The sequence below is a fragment of the Physcomitrium patens genome, chromosome 26, assembly GCF_059467195.1.
Source record: "Physcomitrium patens ecotype Gransden chromosome 26, ASM5946719v1, whole genome shotgun sequence".
Classification (NCBI taxonomy): domain Eukaryota; kingdom Viridiplantae; phylum Streptophyta; class Bryopsida; order Funariales; family Funariaceae; genus Physcomitrium; species Physcomitrium patens.
This window is the reverse complement of record NC_143435.1, coordinates 3,446,268-3,463,623: the sequence shown is the minus strand read 5'-3', so window position 1 is coordinate 3,463,623 and position 17,356 is coordinate 3,446,268. Positions and strand designations below refer to the sequence as shown.

The window sequence follows — 17,356 nt, the reverse complement described above, 5'->3', positions numbered from 1 at the left end:
GATCAAAATCAATACGTAACTATGGTGGTACTTGTAGAGGAGTTCAAAGTAGCTATTTTTATTTTCCTCAACTTGTTGTGTGAGTTGTTAGTTTGAAGATGATTGCAAGAATATAGTCGAGCGGTGGAACACCAATGGCTTGCGATCAATTGTGGTACAATTTTTTCTTTTTTTTAAAGAGTACAACGGCATTGTTCCATGATATCTCTTCATTTTGTTGCATCTAGCTGTTAACTTGCTAGCAATTAGGTATATTGAGAGAGTGGAATTTACTCTTTATCACATTGTAGGATAGAAGGACGTGATAATTGTAGTAGATGTTAACATGAGGGTTTTTTTTGTTGTGAAGATCTTAACATCCTAAACTACATTAGTTGAAAGTAGAACTAGTTGCAATTAATGATTAGATAAACAACAATGATAACCTACAACCATCTCGATGCATCATCGATGTGATTCTAAAGTTTGGTCTCATTTTGTTGCTTAATTAAAATATCAACAACAATAAAATTAAAATTCTTGGACCTTCTTTTAATTTTAGATAATATTAAAAGAAAATATTTTATCTTAAAAGTCCATCTTGAGAAATTCTAACATAGATTGCATATCTACTACTAGTAGTATATTTTTCTTATTTACTTAACAAATTTACTATTAACTCACAATACATGTGATTTTAAGTACAATAAGTGTATTTTTGTACTAAATATACAATTGAGTCAATTTGGTGACTCTTACTTGTCTATCATTAAGTAAATTTATACTTGTTGAAATTAAATCACTAATATGCAAAATTGTTTTACATGTGTTTTAGTATAAAAGTATTTTATAATGTGAAATCTTAAAATTACTCATAATCTACTTACTTTTGGATATATGATCATAAAAGTGTCTAAAATAGATATAAATAATCAATTTATTTGTAAAAATTAAAATACAAAGGCTTATTAATGGCTAGTTTATTTATTTATTTATTTATTTTTCTCTGGTGGACACTAAGAATCAATTAGTGTATGTTTTTCTATTGATATAAAGCAAGAAATAAAGAAAGAAATAGAAAAATTAAAATATATTAAAAATAAGTATTGAATCTTCCTCGATTGCTTTGTATATCTTTATTAGAAAAAAGTTTTAAAATAATTCATTGCATTGCAAGAGTGATGTTTCAATCCTCAAACTTGTAAGTCATAGGCCTACCACACTTTTGCTATGTAATTTTAATATTGATACTTTAATAAAATTTGGAGTCTATCTATTGAAAAACATTCTATTGTTAATAAATATAAGTTTTGAGTATATATACCTCTCCATATATATATATATATATATATATATATATATATATAAAATTAAATATATATATTAATATATAGATGTATTTATGTATATGAAGTTCTTAAAAATTGATGATTTTTATATATTATAATAAACTATTGTGTTCAAAATATACTTTTCTTGCATACATATATAGAACAAATAAATTAAGGAATAACCTCTTGTAGATATCCAAATATTCACCTTCTTCAATTGATTTTTAACATAGGCTCTTTATATGTATTTTAATTTTAGAATGTATAATTATTTTTATAATAATAAAAGTTTTATTAAAATAGAAACTACTAAATTCATCATAAATTCCATATTAATTATTTTAAATAAGAATATTTATTATAATTTTTGAATAAAATTCAATAAAAAAAATATAATACTAATTTTTGACTTATTAATTTAAATATATAATTATTCTACTTTTATAAAAATAATCTATTAATAATTATATGTAATATTTCTTTTATTTAATTAAGATAAGACAATTTTAGCAAGATATTTGATAAGTCTTGTTGTTCTAAGACAATATGTAACATAAAGTACAAATTTTGACAAACAGATGCTCCAACAATCTTAATAATAATTTAAAGCACATATTAATATAAGAAACTCTATATATTTTTGTGATTAGTGAAATATATGAATATAATAGAAATAAATACTTGCACTATATTCCTATATCAAAGACATGATTTATAAACAATAAAAATCTCAATACATACTTATGTCATCCAAAAGAATAGATATTTACTCAAAAGTTATATAGTATAAAAACTAATATGGCTATTGCTAAAGAAAAGAAGATTAGATACTCTTAAAATAAGACTAAAAATATGAATAGCATTGATAAGACTTTAAAAAGGCTTTACACTTGCCTCCATATATATTATCTAACTAGGAGCTACATGGCAGTGTACTAAAAGACCTCCAATACACGTTCAACTTGCAAAACAAATATCTAACTTGCAAGACAAGTTTCCTACATGTACGCTGTCTTGTTGTAGTACGAGTATACCATGAAAATATAAAGAAAGGGGACTTTTATTAATATTCACTTACCTCGAATATTGGAAGCAACGACCAATTCCAGTGCCAATATTCAGGGGCCAGTTCAAAGACCCCATCACAGTCGGTCAGGGCATACTTACCAGTAACGAAATGCTCCGTTCGAGTCCAATAGTCGGAGTCAACAGAATCGAAAGGACTAAATCTATGACTAAGCGAGCCTGACACGAAGGACCAATTTGACCCAATTACGGGAACATCCAAGTCTTACTACGGGCCTCTTAGCCAATATGAGACCTAAATTGGTCGGGCGACTCAATGTGGTCCTGATTATGGGGGTTTCGATTCTATTTTAGGCTCTCTTGTTCTCTGTGCTGTTTCAGGGAACGTTGTTTCTAGAAAAAAAACCTTTTAAAAGGCAAAAAATGGAGGAGAAAGCTTTGACGGCGGAGCCAATTTCGGATCTAAGACGGAAGATTGAAGAAATTCAGAGGCTAGGGTTTGAAAGAGGAGAGAATTAAGGTTAAAGGGGAGGATAGGTAAAGAAATGAAAGGGAGAGAATAAGAGTTTTTAAGGGTCCGAGAGCTAGCTTCATGCTTCGGGGAGGATAGAGGGGGGGGGGGGGGGGGAGAAAACTGAGAATTGGGGTTTTTTTTTTTCTTCATAGGGTTTTGGGAAGACTGAGGCAATCGTTGCTAAAATTCAGTGTTGTACTAGTGAATCGAGGTTTTAATGAAGTGGGTGTGATTACTCTTGACTGTTTTGTGAAATTGAAGTTACGTCTGTGATTGAAGAATTAAAAGGGTGTCTATAGGATTGAGTATGCAGAGTGAATGAAAATTTTTCGGTTAATCTAACAAGACAGTCAGTGGATACAAAGTCGTGAGTATAAAGCGATATCGGAGATTAGCAGATTGGGTTGTTCAGGGTTCTGTGTAGCATCTAGAGACCTATCGGCTGGGGCGAAAAGGATTTTGGCGAGCAGTCAAAGGACATCCGTATAGATTTATGGTATATTCTTGTAATTGTTTATATTCCAACAATCAAAAACCGATAGACTGCTTGAATATTAGCGAATCTCCATACTACCTTCTATAGCCAAACGCCCGGCGCGTTCTCAAGCAGGAAAGCATGTAATACGACAATGCCACATGGCTAACTTGTACTACAAATTGCCAACATGTGTGATGCATAGCCAACATATTGGCTCAATTCTTAACCTATCAATCAACTACAAACACGTAAAATATTTAATCCATGTCTATGAAGCTTTTAAGAAGCTTCTCTATAAGATATTATCAAATTTATCTCCATTTTTCTTCTACATAATACTTCTTATCTAAGTAATTATATGTGCCTATGATAGCTAAATATTTAATAGCCTATTAATACTAAATATTTTTATAAGTTTTTATTGTAAATTATACAAATCTTAAAAATTAGAGCATCATATGACATTTTTATGTTTTTGTGTCATGCAAATGTAATTAATTTCCAAACTCTTTGAAGGTCAAAAAATCCTCCACTCATTACATCTAAATAATAAATATGTCAAACTTGTAAGAAATTCACTAAATATGAGATAAACAATACTTTGTGAATTTGTGGTTATTAGACGGCTCCAAAGTTTTAAATCACATCATTCACATATTGCATGATAGCAAGCATGTGTGTCTTGTCATTCCAACATTTAAAAATATTTCTAATTCTACTACATAGTTATAGTAGCAATAGATAAATAGTAGATAATGTGGTTATCACTTCCAAGGTTGAATTTGAGATCATGAATATTAATAAATTGTCAAAATACCAACCTCATAATTGTATGGTTAGTCTTGAAGGAGGTCAACTATCTCTTGGACCAATCTACTACTTGTTACATTCCAACTTCTAATATTTTTTATAATATACTAACAAAAGTTTTAGGTGGATACCTCCCTTCTATTGCTTGGACACCCACATGTGCGATGTTTTCCAATACATACACACAATAATATCATTGTCATATTATCATTATATATTTTATAACCTATAACCCCTAAAATGGTCCAAAGCAGTTCAAACTAGGTGGGGTATGAAACATGCATATGTACACTTTTAAAGCAAAAAATATCAAAAAAGCATATTGGTCAAAAGTTATTTTTTTAATTGTTGTGTTGTATTACATATTAAATTATATTTGATTTTTTTTTTATAGTACATATTATTAAAATTTATAGATTTAGGAATTATAGGCCATAAAATGTAAAATAATCATACTAATGCATGAATGAAAGGATATTCGGCACATTGGAGGGAGAGGTGTCCACATAATAAAAGGAGGTGTCTACCTGGCAAGTCTCTAAACCAACACACCACAATCTTTAAAACTAAAAAATAATTTAAAAAATAATATAAATATATTTTTAAAGTCTATAAGTAAAGGAAATTGTATAAGCAAGTAATTCTAGCTTGGTGGTGGATAGTCTAAGGCTGGAATTTTAAATTCGTTCAATATTGTAAACTTCATTTTTATTCAAGATAGTATATTCTTCATGAGAATGTAGATGTTAGTATGAGGACAAGATACAAATTCAAAATTTTGATATTGTTGGATACAATAATGAAAGCAACAAAAACCTTATTTTCCACAATTAATGAATTATAAAAAAGAACAAAGCAAAATGAATACTTTTCTCCAAATAAAACTACTATATATATATATATATATATATATATATAAAGAAAAAATATACATTTGTGTACAAAATTGAAGTAATAATGAAGTAACTGAATTCTTGTATGCTAAAGTGCAACAATAAATAAATAAATAAAATAATCTAGATCATCAACTTTAATTTTCATCATTGACTCTCTATTTTCTCTGTGTAGAAAAAAATTTGAAATACTGTAAAAGTCTTCATCATTTATACTAGCTCCAAATGTAGACAAAAACTTGATTGTGGAATAATTTTCATGAAATGGTATTCATTAAATATAAGCACCAAACGTGGATGAAATTTTTACAAAAACACATATGGATGTTTTTGCCTCACAAACTCAAATATTATTTGATGTGTTTATGAATGTATCATTACAATATTACATGAAAATGTGGGATATTATCAAATGAGATTTGTAGATACAAATTTAATTATGAGATTGCAAATACAAAGCAAGCACAAACTCCTTTTGTTGAGAATTGGTTGAAAAGTGGATTGGATGAATCGACGCATGTGGGATAAATAAGGTGATTAGCAAAAGCATGATTTGGACATTGCTACATGTAAGGAGCCAATGGAAAAAAATCAAGTGAATAGGGCGTGCATTTGCATATGTACTAGAAGTTATTTATATGTTTGTTTCACGTGTGGGTGTGAGAGAGATACCAATTGAAACCAACAATCCATCACAATATGTGTAGGGACAAGCACCAAAATTAACAACGCCAAGATATACACATAAACACACGAAGTCCACGTCGATCAGTAGTAGAATAATATTTTGTACTAGTACTTGAAACTGTTTCGAGGTGTCAAAATCAGAGTGGCGCAGCGGAAGCGTGGTGGGCCCATAACCCACAGGTCCGAGGATCGAAACCTCGCTCTGATAGTGCAGAGAACATTGCTTCCGTGATGTTTTTATGGATGCTCTCCACAAGTTTTCGAGACGGACCTTTGACAGCAACTGTCGGTATTACCATGAAAGAGACTTATGATTTTGCCAAAGAGAGGGACCTGTGATTGAAATCTTTGGGGTAAATGTTTTTCATCACAAGGGATCTCGGTATTATCCTGTACAGTTCAAGAACGACTTCCGAGAATTCTTAACCGGCATATAAATATTAAATTTGAGGCACGGCTGTGATTGGAAAATTGAGAAATGGGCCACGCAGAAATGAATCTGAGCAGCATGATCTAAAAGAATGAGGCCGTGCTTCTATTCGCAGATATGACAGCTGGATGGAAAAATTGCAGAAAATCACATTCATCGATTGAGAGGCCACACCGGCTTCATTCACACGATCGTCAAGAATATTATCCAAGGGCCGTCCCAGCACTGCGCAGATTCAGGTGAGACTAAAAAATATCATAAAATCAAATTCAGCGCAGACTCTAGCAAAGAACTTAAAATCGAACAGAAGCAAGCAGCGCAACCGACACCAATCGTATAATCCGTCACAAGTGCTCCTGTACCCAGCACAGAATGATGAAATAGATTGCCAGAAAAATGTGTGCCATTGACACCACAGGTAATTTAGTGCAGAGGACAAATGAAACCATGCAAACAATGGACCACAACGAAAGAGTTGTTGAAACTAAAAGCGCCATAGGCTTTGGGGCGTGCAGTGGTGGAGGGGATGTAAAGGGAGGGAGGGTACGCAGCGGACATCTGGGCGGGGTAGCGTCCGCTTGTAACCCAATCGCGGGGGAAGGAGGGTGAGGATGTGGGGCGCCGGGTAAGGGCCTGCGGAGGCGTGTGGAGGGCCTGCCCACTCCAAGCACGGAGTCGCTAGCGGGATCTCGCCGGAGGGTGGGGTTGCGCGGGCGATAGTGAGGGGGGCACCGCGTCAGGCGGGCAACCGAGCAGCGTTCACTCCCCGCTCTGTGTAGTGGAGGGATAACGGGTCTGAATGTTCTGCGCAGATCACCCTGTCCGGCATGCATCCACATACCATCTTCCGTTTTGTCACCCTTTCATCCTGATTATGTTTGACAAGTGGACAAGAATAATAATTCCTTTTTCTTTTCTTTTTAAGTTTCATATTATTTTGCGGACTATCCACCTATAAACTATCATTTTTTTTTTCTTCCAACATTAATGCTTTCTTTCAAAAGAGAGTGGATTGCTCTCATCTTTGAAAAATAATTCATTTGATACACAAGCTTGCAAATTATCCTTCTCTTATTTAACTTCTAGATATATTAAATTAATTTATTATATAAATAAAATAAATAGTTATGAATGCTAAACTTTGTGGAAGTGAGAATATATTTGCAACTATTACAAATTTTTATAGACTTGTCAACATTCTTTGGATGAAAATTTCACATATTATCAACCTTAATTATAGAAGTACTATTTCTACACCTATGGAAGAAGTTAACAATAAAGTCCAATGTCTACACTATGAATTTGTGTAGTTTAGAGAAACATAAATGTTAATGTGTCTTCTAATAGAACTATTCCAAAAGGCAAGTCAGATGCCAATGCACCACAATCAAATAAGGTTTTTCTTGACATACTCATAGCAGTTGCTACAAATGTGATTGAAATGAATTCTTTCCTTCCATCACTAGTAGGCCATCTTGGTCAAATCCATACTTCTTCAGTCCAATTATTTGGACCAAAACCAAATAGATAATGGGCTTGTTGATCCACTAAAATATTATAGTTGGTGACATTAGTCACTGCATACTTTAGAAACAAGTGTGAATAAAGTGGACTAGATCCAATGCAAAATATTAATTGCAAAGGTTGCTTGGTATAGCCGGTAGCTTGCTCCATGCTCCCTACTAAAGTGACAATGGTAAAAGGACAAGGTTCCAAGTCTATGGGAGTGAGACCTTGCTTTGTATGGTAGAGGGATAACAGGCTTGAATGTTCTATGCAAATCACCCTACCTGGCATGCATCCACATACCATCTTTTCTTTTGACACAAATAAAGTGAAGATTGTCAAAGAGAAATAAAGTAATGCAACAATTGGCTACAAATTCTAATAAATTTTTTTTAAAAAATATATATATATATATATATATATATATATAACTAAAAAATTATTTGAAGTACATTAGAAGAAAGAAGAATTGAAACCAACTAAATATTTGATTAGCAAGTAACTTCCAATTGGCTACTTTTAGTGATGTGTTGATTTTTTAAAACGTTCTTAAAGAAATAAAAGCTTTAGATGTAGAAGTAGATGTTCATGTCAAAATATTCCTTTAATCTCATCATGTAATTATTATCTTTTTTCTAAACTTAAAATATTCTCTTTATGATTATCATAATTAAATAGTATAAGTAGGAATAAAAAACTAATGGTCGCTTAAATAAATAACTATATATTCAGAGCATGTGCTTTTATTCTAAAAATAATTTAAAATCATAGAATTAGGTACATTTTGCTTTTATGTATGTTTTATTTGTGAAATTTAAAATTTGATCTTGAATAATGTGGTAATTAAATATTCTTACAACCAAATGTTTTAGTCTAAAAAATTAAAATTTGAAAAAGACAAAATAATAGTTTGTGAGAATAGAAACTTAAAAATAAAAATCAATGTTTAAAAAATAATGAAAAAAATTTAATACGAAGAAATTTTGCTACAAATAATTTTTATTTACATGTAGGCATGTTTGGTGAAATCTATTCATATACTTAAGAAAATGGTAAGTAATTTCTTATTGGCTAGTACATCAAAATTGATAAGCTCTAAACTAATCCATAGCATATGTTGCAAAGTAAATAAGAAATGTAGTCTTGATTTAATTTACTTAGAAGAAGCTCTAAAAACTTTGTTATTAAATTAAACAATCAAAAAAAATTAATATAAAAAATAATATTTTATATTTTTTATCACACAAAACATAACTAAAGTTTCAATAAAAAGCTATTATAGCTAGTAGTTTAATTTATCTTTGATTTGTGCCTCAAATCTTTTTTAAATTTAAAAACTAGAAAAAGAATTAAAAAGGCCTAGGCTAAAATGATAATTTATTAAAAGTTAGAATTGCCGAATTAATTTTAAAATATGAAAACTAATCATGGTAAAAGAATTTAGTTTGAACCATTTTACATCTAGACATCTTAACATCTAGTTTTAAAGTGTAGCTGAAATACTATAAATATAAAATGCAAAGAACTAAGGATTTTTTTAGATTCCATACACAATACAATTTTACAACAATGGAAGCTAAAATAGAATAAAGTCTTTAAATAAAAAATTATTAATCATGATAATATATCATATTCACTTATTCAAAACTCTTACTATTCTCTCATCCAAACATATAGCACCTTGGTAAAAAAACTCTTTGCATTTGCTTGCTAAAGTACACATCTTGAATTCATAACAAGAAGTCTTTATAAGACCCTTAGACTATGCTGCACAATTTTGTGAGCTGCATGCCGTTCATTTTGCAAACTCTTCTAAAGTGCACAAAAATTGTTTTGTCATTGCAGCAAAGAAACTAAGTTTGTTTTACTACAACAATACCCCAAATTAGAATTATAATTGGTGGCTAAACTCTTCTATCAATAGTATGTAGTATTCTACATTGTTGTATTAATGGACAACAACATTAGACTGCAGTACTAATATAGGTGAAAAAATATTAAAATCTATTTTAAACACTAAATTAATATGTTATGTACTAACATAGAAATATGTGTAAAAAAGAAAGATCAATTATTGCAAGTTATATTCTAAATATAAAATACCATCTAAGAAATTTTAAGAAAATAAATAATTTTATATATCTAGATCATTAAAAATATTAATATATAGAATCAATGCCTAATCATATGATTTTTATATGAACAAAAACTTAACAAAATTTTCATCACATAGTTGGATTAACTTTATGAAGAAAAAGAATAAAGAATCAATTAGAATAATTAATAAATTTAAAATGGTTAATACTATTTACTTATGAAATCATAAAAAATAATAAGCTCAAAACATTCTATAGTCTAAGGGCTAATCTATAGTTCAATTCTGAAAAAATCCATGTTTAAATAACTAAAATATAATGGAAAAGCATGAATTAATGCTTAATAAGAGCAAATCAATTATGATATTTTGTATTGCTCATTATGTACTTTTCCTAAGATTAAAAAAATTGTTACATGTTGTAGGAATACATGCATGCATGTAAAGCATAAAATTAGATTATATTGTTTATTTTATTATATATATATATATATATATATATATATATAATAACTGCTTAAAAGGATTAAATCTTAGAAGACTCTTTTATGGAAACAAGTGAGTTTTTTCTACTAAATGTCAATTAAGATCTAAACTTTTTAAATAGTTCTGAAATTTAATCTATAGAGATATGCTTAAAGATTAGATGGGTACAAAAAACATCGTATTTATTGAAGAAGAGATATTCAATAGCCTTCAATTAATTTGAGACAAGATCTCTAAAATAGATGTATTATATACATTGTTAACAATAAAGATGACATTATCTTTTCTATATATATATATATATAAAATGCATATACGACACAACTTCTTGCATGTAGTTCTTTAAAGGAGGTGATACAAAACCAGGTCATGTATTATCAACTTTTACAATATACATATGTTGAAAGTCTACAATTGACTAAAATTTTAAAACAAACATATTCACCATCTTATTATGTGTTTTCTTAACCTCTATTTATGTAATTATAGAGTTCATTAAAAAAAAAAAAGTTATAATAATAAAAATTTCAATGTTATATTCCAAATTGTGAGTTTGATAATACAGTTTATATTATTGATACAAACATCCAAACATGACGAGCCTTACATTCATTCAAGAATTTAGTATTATTTTCTTTCAAAAAACTAATTTCCAACCACTACATCTATGTATTAAATAATAAGTTTGATTTCATCAAAAAATTGTCAATATTGATCAATCAACAAAACATGTATATGAAAGCACATAACAAAAAAAATTTGTATTTCATTTGGATGTGATTTGAATAAATTTACAGATAGCAATCAATAATATAAAATATATTGTACTTTAAAAATTAAAAAATATTAAAACAATTGATTATTAATACATTATTGTTAATAAAGATGTGATGATAGATGCTCCATCATGCATTATGTATTTATAAAAAGATATATATCATCAAATCAATTAAAACTTTTGTAAGTAAATTTAGAATTTTTACTACAATAAATTACAAAAATCATAATTTTTTTCTTTTCTTATTGTAAGCTAAAATAAACCTCCACAAATTGAAAGTTTATTCTAGTTCACAACAAGTAAATTAAATATGGTAATCTTAGGACTTTTAGTTTTTATGTAAATCTGAATCAAATCACTCTTAAACTCTTAAAATCACTCAAGTGTGAGGTAAAATAAACCTCCATTCATTGGAAGTTTATCCAAACCTACAACAAGTGAATTTACTATGTAAATGTGATAAGTTGTAGCTTTTATTTAATCTAATTTAATTCACTTTTTAACACTCCTTAAATCACACAAATAATCAAGCAAAATCTCTACTACTAACTCACACTTATAATAATAAGGCACTCCAACATTCTATATAATTTAAAAATTATTAATATTAGTATTTTTATTTTTATTTTTTTAATTTTTACTTTAAAAAAATCATTTTTATTTTATTTTATTTTATTTTATTTTAATTTTGAATTCACATTCATCCATCAATAAGAATTTATCTTTAAATAATAATTCATCCATCAATAAGAATTTATCTTTGAATAATAATTCATCCAAGTATAAAAATTTATCTATACAATTTTCATCCATTTTTCATTTTATTTTTATTCAACTTCAATTATTCATCCAAACTAGCCTAATTCAATCTTAATCCTATTTCATCCAAATCTACCTAATTAGCTAGTGTGAACACATTTGCTAGAAATCTCATCAAGTTGGAAGATTTGGTGTTGCCTTGTTGCGAGTTGAACTTAGATCCAATCCTACTACCAAGATGATCAGACTTTACACCTCCATGTTGTAAGGCACTTCAAAGAAAGGAATGCAAATGATGTGGATTATCGCCTCGATGTTGTAATAGATCAAGGACACAATTGAACATACAACTTAGACTGTGGAGGTTTGCCACCACTTAATGTAAGAATCAAGGCTAAGCAATAATTTTTTTAATTTTTAATTTTTTACGGAATGCTTATGTGCTTGTAGTGTTGGCTAGATTCTATTTTATCTATACCATCTTCCAATATTAATCGCCACTCACTATTATTTACAACAAGTCTTATTGACTCTAGCTCTAATGTGCATGTATTAGCTCAATTGTTGAAGTCAACATAGAGGTTGTTTTGTAGTTCAAAACTACAATATCAAGAACATACTATAAGCTAAGATGGTATTTAGTTTATACTTAGCTCCCTTGATTCAACTCATAAATTTGAAAGAAGTAAGCTTCTTAATCTTAGCCTTGATTTACCTAGGAGATTACTTAGGAGTTCTTGAGTTCACAGAGGCAACGTCTCATACTTTTTAGTTATTATATGCCTTACCGCTTGTCTTTATTTAGCGCTTAGCCATGTAGCACTATTGAAGAATAAGCATTGACATCTTCTTTGTTGTAATGCTTCAACCTTCAATACTATCTCATTGCAATTATTCACAAGGCTATAACAAAACTAAGGATACTAGGGTAATACCAAGTTCATCAAAGAATGTGTGTCCAACCACCGTAGTCTTTACTATTGATCTTGGTAGTATTGATTGATCAAAAGGAAGGTCTAGCCTTGAATTGGCCTTAATACCAAGTTAAATCTTTGGTATTTGGCATTGATTTTTTACACAAAGCGACACATTGCCACCGAACCACAAAAAAACAACGAGGTGCAAGAACCTTAGTCGCTAATTGTATGGAAGAATACGTCAAATCACTGTAATGTAGCCCAATATCTAAGTTGTGAACCATTGTTGATGCAAGTTTTAGCCTTTACCAACTACCACTAATACTAATGCTTTGGAGTTTGGTGTGGTGTTTCTTTTACAACTATAGATGCAAAATCTTGTTAGTTTCATTGAAAATAGTGGCAATATTTTTGTTATTTTTGTGATCAATGTGGAGATCAAAATCAATACGTAACTATGGTGGTACTGTAGAGGAGTTCAAAGTAGCTATTTTTATTTTCCTCAACTTGTTGTGTGAGTTGTTAGTTTGAAGATGATTGCAAGAATATAGTCGAGCGGTGGAACACCAATGGCTTGCGATCAATTGTGGTACAATTTTTTCTTTTGTTTAAAGAATACAACGGCATTGTTCCATGATATCTCTTCATTTTGTTGCATCTAGCTTGTTAACTTGCTAGCAATTAGGTATATTGAGAGAGTGGAATTTACTCTTTATCACATTGTAGGATAGAAGGACGTGATAATTGTAGTAGATGTTAACATGAGGGTTTTTTTTGTTGTGAAGATCTTAACATCCTAAACTACATTAGTTGAAAGTAGAACTAGTTGCAATTAATGATTAGATAAACAACAATGATAACCTACAACCATCTCGATGCATCATCGATGTGATTCTAAAGTTTGGTCTCATTTTGTTGCTTAATTAAAATATCAACAACAATAAAATTAAAATTCTTGGACCTTCTTTTAATTTTAGATAATATTAAAAGAAAATATTTTATCTTAAAAGTCCATCTTGAGAAATTCTAACATAGATTGCATATCTACTACTAGTAGTATATTTTTCTTATTTACTTAACAAATTTACTATTAACTCACAATACATGTGATTTTAAGTACAATAAGTGTATTTTTGTACTAAATATACAATTGAGTCAATTTGGTGACTCTTACTTGTCTATCATTAAGTAAATTTATACTTGTTGAAATTAAATCACTAATATGCAAAATTGTTTTACATGTGTTTTAGTATAAAAGTATTTTATAATGTGAAATCTTAAAATTACTCATAATCTACTTACTTTTGGATATATGATCATAAAAGTGTCTAAAATAGATATAAATAATCAATTTATTTGTAAAAATTAAAATACAAAGGCTTATTAATGGCTAGTTTATTTATTTATTTATTTATTTTTCTCTGGTGGACACTAAGAATCAATTAGTGTATGTTTTTTCTATTGATATAAAGCAAGAAATAAAGAAAGAAATAGAAAAATTAAAATATATTAAAAATAAGTATTGAATCTTCCTCGATTGCTTTGTATATCTTTATTAGAAAAAAGTTTTAAAATAATTCATTGCATTGCAAGAGTGATGTTTCAATCCTCAAACTTGTAAGTCATAGGCCTACCACACTTTTGCTATGTAATTTTAATATTGATACTTTAATAAAATTTGGAGTCTATCTATTGAAAAACATTCTATTGTTAATAAATATAAGTTTTGAGTATATATACCTCTCCATATATATATATATATATATATATATATATATATATAAAATTAAATATATATATTAATATATAGATGTATTTATGTATATGAAGTTCTTAAAAATTGATGATTTTTATATATTATAATAAACTATTGTGTTCAAAATATACTTTTCTTGCATACATATATAGAACAAATAAATTAAGGAATAACCTCTTGTAGATATCCAAATATTCACCTTCTTCAATTGATTTTTAACATAGGCTCTTTATATGTATTTTAATTTTAGAATGTATAATTATTTTTATAATAATAAAAGTTTTTATTAAAATAGAAACTACTAAATTCATCATAAATTCCATATTAATTATTTTAAATAAGAATATTTATTATAATTTTTGAATAAAATTCAATAAAAAAAATATAATACTAATTTTTGACTTATTAATTTAAATATATAATTATTCTACTTTTATAAAAATAATCTATTAATAATTATATGTAATATTTCTTTTATTTAATTAAGATAAGACAATTTTAGCAAGATATTTGATAAGTCTTGTTGTTCTAAGACAATATGTAACATAAAGTACAAATTTTGACAAACAGATGCTCCAACAATCTTAATAATAATTTAAAGCACATATTAATATAAGAAACTCTATATATTTTTGTGATTAGTGAAATATATGAATATAATAGAAATAAATACTTGCACTATATTCCTATATCAAAGACATGATTTATAAACAATAAAAATCTCAATACATACTTATGTCATCCAAAAGAATAGATATTTACTCAAAAGTTATATAGTATAAAAACTAATATGGCTATTGCTAAAGAAAAGAAGATTAGATACTCTTAAAATAAGACTAAAAATATGAATAGCATTGATAAGACTTTAAAAGGCTTTACACTTGCCTCCATATATATTATCTAACTGGAGCTACATGGCGGTGTACTAAAAGACCTCCAATACACGTTCAACTTGCAAAACAAATATCTAACTTGCAAGACAAGTTTCCTACATGTACTGTTGTCTTGTTGTAGTACGAGTATACCATGAAAATATAAAGAAAGGGGACTTTTATTAATATTCACTTACCTCGAATATTGGAAGCAACGACCAATTCCAGTGCCAATATTCAGGGGCCAGTTCAAAGACCCCGTCACAGTCGGTCAGGGCATACTTACTAGTAACGAAATGCTCCGTTCGAGTCCAATAGTCGGAGTCAACAGAATCGAAAGGACTAAATCTATGACTAAGCGAGCCTGACACGAAGGACCAATTTGACCCAATTACGGGAACATCCAAGTCTTACTACGGGCTTCTTAGCCAATATGAGACCTAAATTGGTCGGGCGACTCAATGTGGTCCTGATTATGGGGTTTCGATTCTATTTTAGGCTCTCTTGTTCTGTCTTTGTTTCGAGGGAACGTTGTTTAGAAAAAAACCTTTTAAAAGGCAAAAATGGAGGAGAAAGCTTTGATGGCGGAGCCAATTTCGGATCTAAGACGGAAGATTGAAGAAATTCGAGAGGCTAGGGTTTGAAAGAGGAGAGAATTAAGGTTAAAGGGAGGATAGGTAAAGAAATGAAAGGGAGAGAATAAGAGTTTTTAAGGGTCCGAGAGCTAGCTTCATGCTTCGGGGAGGATAGAGGGGGGGGGAGAAACTGAGAATTGGGGTTTTTTTTTTTCTTCATAGGGTTTTGGGAAGACTGAGGCAATCGTTGCTAAAATTCAGTGTTGTACTAGTGAATCGAGGTTTTAATGAAGTGGGTGTGATTACTCTTGACTGTTTTGTGAAATTGAAGTTACGTCTGTGATTGAAGAATTAAAAGGGTGTCTATAGGATTGAGTATGCAGAGTGAATGAAAATTTTTCGGTTAATCTAACAAGACAGTCAGTGGATACAAAGTCGTGAGTATAAAGCGATATCGGAGATTAGCAGATTGGGTTGTTCAGGGTTCTGTGTAGCATCTAGAGACCTATCGGCTGGGGCGAAAAGGATTTTGGCGAGCAGATCAAAGGACATCCGTATAGATTTATGATATATTCTTGTAATTGTTTATATTCCAACAATCAAAAACCGATAGACTGCTTGAATATTAGCGAATCTCCATACTACCTTCTATAGCCAAACGCCCGCCGCGTTCTCAAGCAGGAAAGCATGTAATACGACAATGCCACATGGCTAACTTGTACTACAAATTGCCAACATGTGTGATGCATAGCCAACATATTGGCTCAATTCTTAACCTATCAATCAACTACAAACACGTAAAATATTTAATCCATGTCTATGAAGCTTTTAAGAAGCTTCTCTATAAGATATTATCAAATTTATCTCCATTTTTCTTCTACATAATACTTCTTATCTAAGTAATTATATGTGCCTATGATAGCTAAATATTTAATAGCCTATTAATACTAAATATTTTTATAAGTTTTTATTGTAAATTATACAAATCTTAAAAATTAGAGCATCATATGACATTTTTATGTTTTTGTGTCATGCAAATGTAATTAATTTCCAAACTCTTTGAAGGTCAAAAAATCCTCCACTCATTACATCTAAATAATAAATATGTCAAACTTGTAAGAAATTCACTAAATATGAGATAAACAATACTTTGTGAATTTGTGGTTATTAGACGGCTCCAAAGTTTTAAATCACATCATTCACATATTGCATGATAGCAAGCATGTGTGTCTTGTCATTCCAACATTTAAAAATATTTCTAATTCTACTACATAGTTATAGTAGCAATAGATAAATAGTAGATAATGTGGTTATCACTTCCAAGGTTGAATTTGAGATCATGAATATTAATAAATTGTCAAAATACCAACCTCATAATTGTATGGTTAGTCTTGAAGGAGGTCAACTATCTCTTGGACCAATCTACTACTTGTTACATTCCAACTTCTAATATTTTTTATAATA

At 29.3% G+C, this 17,356-nt stretch overlaps 2 non-coding genes across 2 annotated transcripts; both read left to right on the top strand.

Annotated features, from left to right (window-relative positions):
- Nucleotides 1-5,854: 5,854 nt before the first annotated feature.
- TRNAM-CAU (transfer RNA methionine (anticodon CAU)) lies at nt 5,855-5,926 on the top strand. The gene has a single exon. It is a non-coding gene; the product is annotated as a tRNA-Met (tRNA).
- A 779-nt stretch (nt 5,927-6,705) lies between these two features.
- LOC149986189 (signal recognition particle RNA) lies at nt 6,706-6,996 on the top strand. Its single transcript, XR_016501360.1, has one exon.
- Nucleotides 6,997-17,356: the final 10,360 nt, after the last annotated feature.